Source organism: Buteo buteo, chromosome 3 (assembly GCF_964188355.1).
Source record: "Buteo buteo chromosome 3, bButBut1.hap1.1, whole genome shotgun sequence".
NCBI classification, from domain to species: Eukaryota; Metazoa; Chordata; class Aves; order Accipitriformes; family Accipitridae; genus Buteo; species Buteo buteo.
In genome coordinates, this window is record NC_134173.1 from 798,472 (window position 1) to 804,857 (window position 6,386).

The window sequence follows — 6,386 nt, forward strand, 5'->3', positions numbered from 1 at the left end:
CCTGGTTGCAAAATTGTACCAGTCCTACTTTACTTTCTCTAGGGCTGCTTGTGGAGTAAGGTAGTGTTCACTGACTTAAGATGGAGGATCGCAGCCCTCTGTGAAAGTGCTATGTAAAACTGCTAGGGATGCTGGGAATCTCCCCCCCAGCATTAGTTAGCAATGCCCATAAAAGAGAGAGGTTTAACATTTGATTCCTTCCCTTTGTAAAATAAATGATAACAAGTCCTGCTGATTTCAGTGGTCACAGGTCAAGCTAGACTGTAGTGGAGGGGTGAAGAGAAGAGAGGTTATTCCTGAAATTTGGGGTCAGACTACCCCAATTCACCTCCATGTGCTTTTCATGTAGGATGTGATCTCATTCTTACTGTTTTTAAAATGGTGACCCCTTTTTTTCTCTCTTTGATCATTCTCAAGCCATTACTGTAATAATTTCTCAGAAAATAGCAAGTGATTGCATGTGGTGGATGTTTTTATAGCTGCTTTATTTGACATTTCTACAATATACGGTCAGTCTCCTGAAGACAATTATAGGTATCAGAGGGAGTCTCTTGTCTACTGCTAACATGGTCTAATAAATGTTCTTGTCAAAAGTATCAACAATAACAGATAGACAGGCAGCATGCAACTACTTCTGCACTGTATTTCTATTGCATGGAGCTTCCACAGTATGTGGGGCAAAATCCTTTATACCTGTTTTAAGCATTCTGAACTCAACAGGATTGTATGGGATATAAAATGGAAAAAATACAGCTTCTTCATCTTCGGATATGAATAGTATTTTAGTATGTCAAGCTTTATGGATGTATTTTTATTGTATTTTTATCTCCAGGTAATCCCAAGGTGAAGTCAGAAAATTAGGTTTCAAAGTCCTTTAGTGCAGTTAAATTCTGGCAGCATTGTTTAGCTTTTGCATAGGAAGGGATGTTTTATGTGTTCTTTTGTTTTGTGTTTAAATGAACTGTCCTTTTCTACCCAGTAAACACAAATCCATTGGCACCATGAGTTGTATGGAAATTTATTGGCCTCACCATAGTTAAATTAAGATAGTGCTAGATTTAGTTAGATTTTCGAGAGAAGGGTTGCACCCTTTCAGCAAGTTGCTTTGGAGATTTCAAAAGCAATCTTTAGGTCAAAAGAAAATATTTTGTGTTTGGAGAGTGAGTGAACATAAGACTGTGGTCAGTTCAGTGTCAGCCCTGCTTTTGATTAGGTGTTTTGCAGCAGAGGGGCTACACTAACTTAGGTTGTAGGTATAAGATTATTTATAGTGCCTCTTCTTGTAAAAGATTAGAAAAGTATCAGAAGTCTAGCATAAATTGTTCCCTCGCAGATAGTCCCCAGCATACATATTTTCTAATGCCCATCCCAGGATTCTATACCATGAGGACTGGGCACCTAAAGCAGGCACACCATGGTGCCATCAAAGTGTTTTTTCTAGGTTTGGAAGCCAAACTTCCAGCATCACCTCAAGGCACCACAGGGCCTTATGTGCTTGAATGCATTCAGCGTGTTCACGGCAGTTCTCCACAGACAGTGTGCAGGTTAGTTGTGAAGCAACCGTGTGTGTCCAAGAAAGGCTGAAAAGAGGCAAGAAGCAGAACATACCTCTCTTACAGCTGCTGGAGGGATCTGTCTCTCAGCATGTTGCATATATCCAGAAAGTAAGATTTAAAATAGGACTATATATAAGACTGTATATTGAACAGAAACTTAAATTCCACTCAAAGTAGCAGATGAAAGCTGAGCATGCTTTAAACCAGCAGTGGGCCAAGAACATTGACTGCAAAGACTGATGTCATTGCTTCAGTAAGTTCAGATTGGTTGCTTTATGTATAAAAACATTTTACACATGGCATAATTGAAGCACAATAATCTAAGGAGATGGGAGCTGTATTTAAAATGGGGCAGGTTCTCAGCTGGATAACTCGGCATAGTTTTCTCTGACTTTACAGATTGGTTAAGAGACAGGATCTCTACATCTAATGAGTGAAAGCTGTGTGTTAGAAATCCTTTAGATGAATCAAAATTGTAAAAAAAAAATATAAGGATGATTTACACTTCACTATACTGCTAGACCAAGCTGAGGAAATTTATAAAAAAATAAACAGTGGGGAGGAAAGGTATTTTTTAAAGTCAGTTTCTAGTTACTTTCAGTTTCTCTGAAAACTTGATCAAAGAGCAACGTGCTCTTGGGCTTAAAGAGCAAACGGAAGGGAAATGCTTGTATCCAGACTATAAAGAAGTCCCTCATTTCACTTAAAATAGACTAATTAAAATGACAAAAAGCATGTTTTCAAACTGTTTTTCCCATTAAGAAGTTATTTGATTTTAACAAATCTATATTTTGATCCTAAAATTCTGAGATAGTATTCCTTGAAAACTCAAGGAGGGAAAAATTTCATGTATTGAAACAGAAGAACTTTTACAAAAGTAATAATTAAAAAATAGGTACGTGACACGTTTAATATAAGGCCTATTCCTGTTTCTGCTGGCTGCAGTAGCATTGCTCTCAGTAGTAAAGACAGAAGGGGATTCTTGCCATCATGTCAATCCTATAAATAGCACCACTTGATTTAATCTGAACCCTTCTGGATGCATGTGATTCATGGTATGGTGAACTGGTTATTGCTATTTTAAAATTTTCTGACTCTTCCACACTATCCTAAAGAGAAATACTCCCCCCCCACCGAATATCCTTTCACTTGATACTGCAGCATATGATATAAGGTATTTGATGTATATGAAAGAGGGTTGCTATTAAAGAATCTCAGTTTTACCTCCAGTTGGAAACCAGTGTACAAATACTTTAGTTCATGGGACAATTCTGCTTTTCATCTGTTAAACGCCTTTGCTGAATCATAGATGTTGTTAACCTATATGTGATGCTCATAAAGCAGTCAAATTTCAAGTCACTAAAAATCATTTTTGGATCTGTTCCTTTGAGTTATGGCATCGACACCTAGATGAACAGGAACAGAGTTGGCTTCCGGTGTGTAGTAAAAAAACTGAAAAACAATGCTGCCATGAGAGAAATGGTTTCCTGGGTAGAATGTAGTTGGTTTTCCTTCTACAATCTTCTAAAGGCTTCGGAAAGTATAGTCTTCTAAAGCAGAGCGTTTACACCACGTAAAAGTCACTACATTTGCAGCTTGTTTCACAGAATTTCTCTTTATAAACTGCACGCTTTGGAAGTTAAATGATTTGAAGTCATTTTGTGTAAAGCAGTTGTTAGCATAGTGACCATGCTTTTAATATGAACACGTCAATGTACACAGTAAATAAACATGTCTTAAACTATTCTATTTCTTTCTAAATATCTCTAAATAATATCTATATATTTTTTGTATGCATAGCTACTAAACCCCTTCAAATACATTTTTACATTATGTTGAATGGATTGATCATAAAGAAACATTTTGACATGGAAAAATAGGCTACAATAGAACAATTATCATAACTCTAGCTAAAGTTCATATCTTTTGAGACTAGATTCTTTTCCCTCTTGCTCCTTTCAGAAATAGGCATTTTAAAAAATTGGTTTCCTTTGGTTTGTTTGTTATTTTATTCCTAATGCTTCTCATCTGCCATCTAGTAAAGGTCATAGAAATATTAATGTACTTCCAAAGCAAGAAGACCAAAAAGCTTTGCTTTCAACATAGCTTAGAGTATGGGGATGCAAATTGCAAAAAATCAGTGGCCTGTATCTTCTCACAGAATTATTTAGTAATGAATATACCAAGTGAAAGAGAAATGTCTGTTGGGTAAACACATAAACAACTTCATGGTAGGAAAATAATATGATATAAGAGGCTGTGGTGATCCTAGCCTGAAATCTTGAAAATAACTGGAGAAAATAAGGTACTTATAGAGGAGACAGAAACCAAAAGCATATAATAACTGGAAACTTTGTTTTTGTTTTGCTGTAGATGGAAGCATTTTTTATTTAATAAAGTACAATTAAAAATAGAAAAACATTGTGATCAAGTAGAGAATTTGTGTTGCTTTCAGAAATTGAGAGAGAAAGTACGATTTACTTGGAGAAGTTTGGCAGAGCAAAGGACAAAACAAAGTTTTAAGTGGGGTATTCCCCTCCACTGGTGGCTTCGGGTATCAGCATCTCTCAGCCACTGCTGTCTTTTCTGTCCCCCCAGCAATGTGAGACTCGAGAGGCTTGGCTTACACTTTAGAACAGGACTCTGTTTTCCCCAGTGTGCGGGAATACAAAGCAGCCCTGCAAAGTGTGTGTCAAGCCATCCCAGAGGAGATTGCTCCCAAAATACTGACCTGTCTTGTGCTGAGGCAGGACAGCTGCTTATTGTCTCATTCATGGCCCGTTTGTACTTAGAAAATGTGATTGCTGGCTTTCTAGTAAGGAGCGAGGATACCCCTTCCTTTGCAAATACTGTTGCGTGACATTTAATGATGGTAAGTAAAGACTGCGCCTCATATATTATCTGAAAAATGGGAGCTCTGAGACCGGCCTGAGGAAATGTGTCTCAGTAAAGGCCGAGGAGGAAAATAGCCGCCCAAATCATCCCCTCATTTACTAAATTTGATTTTCATTGGAAGTTTCTTAGAGAAATAGGAATCAGCCCTAAGCGTAGTCGCTTATGGGACCAGACAAAGCCATTGCTGCTGCTGTGTGCTCATTACTTAGTCTAGTAATGAGCATATGTAGTAAGTTTATGACATATATATATATACATGCAGGCCCTAAAAGTCAAAGGCCTTTAGGCACCCACGTTCCACTGACTGGGGGTCTTGTTTGCCCGCGTGTTCAACTTTGGAGCATCACTAACTCAGCAGCTGGGTAACATTAGAACACTCTAAGTGGTACTCCTCTTACTGTGCCTTATACTGCAAGCCTCAAACAGTGTCCTATCTCTGCTGCCATTAAAAAGATTAATAATCAGGTTCCATCTTGAGATAAAAGGCATTGTATGGCTCCTTGTTGTCACTCTGCATGAAACAAATCTGTATGTGTAAATTATGTGTACACTCATTAGTTTAGGATTTTGCTGTGAATTTCTTCAGCATTCTCACAATTGGAATACAAAATGAAATTTCCAGGACTTCCTAATAAAGATCTAAACCACACAAGTAGCAGTATGAAGGAATTCAATGGAACTATTCACATGAATAAAATTACATTTGTGCAGCTTGTCTCATCTTTGATGTGGCCCTTTGATTCAAGAAATTATCCCTATATAACAAAGTACTTACAGACAAAGCTGAGCACAAGCACATTGCTGGCTCTCAAATTTAGAACAGCACGCACCTTGCTGAATCTTGTGGTGTAAAGCTTCTTGTTTATATCAATGACCACTAAAAAACCTATAGATCACTCGCTCAACACCACTTAAACTAGTTAACTGTTTCATTGCTGATAGGAAGTCTAACAATATGCAAATATTGTATTTATTCAGCAAAGCAAGGATGTATCTATTAAATCCAGACATTTCCTTCAACAAGAACCTTTGAGTATTCAGTGAGTCCATTACTTTTAGTTAAAAAAAAAAGTTCTTAGACTTTCTTCTTAAAAACTGAACTGAGTTTCTTACAGGTCCTCTATGCTTTTTGAAGAAAGAATGTCCAATATATTCTGCACAGGGTAAAAGTAAAATTCTCAGCTGATAAAATTACTTGCAGCTTTCTTTCATGTTCAGTTCACCAGTGACTGCCAGTCAATTCAGGATAAAAAGTCTACCCAAGATTGGAAAGAAGTCCAGTCCAGTTAACCAGGCACAGACCAGAGAGATAGGGCTTTCCAATTTACCTACATCATGCTCTCAGTTCTCTTAACCTGCATCTCCTCCACACACACTCTTTTAGTATGGGGATAAGAGTGCCTTGCTTTGTAAAGAAGTAAGAAAATCGAGGAAAAGGGATAGACAAAACCTAAGTGCTCTTACTATTACTCTGTATTGAAACAAAAATGTGAGCTAATTTCTTCTCCTCCAGGCTCCACATTGCTCTTGCTATTTCTCCATTTGTCTAATTCCATCCCTAACCTGAAGGGCTGTTAGTGTGAAATCTCACAGAACTTCCTAGGCTCATTTCCATATTTTTTGGCTGACAGCCTTGTGTGGGACAATTAAATAATTTGGGTAAGCAGTCACCCCAATCAAAATATTTTCCAGTTAATTAGCAGATCAGATATCAGTGAAAAAAGCATATAATTGTATTAGCCACCATCAGTTTGACACAGTAAATATGCTAGTATGTACACATCTCAAATAATGACACAGTCAGCAGGGTGTAAATCAAACTAATTTACACTTAAAATAATTAGAGAATAAAGGAGAAATGACTGGAATGACTGAAGATTTCGTAGAAGGCAAGCCACATCACAAATGTCAATGATTAAAAAGAGAAGTCTTAAT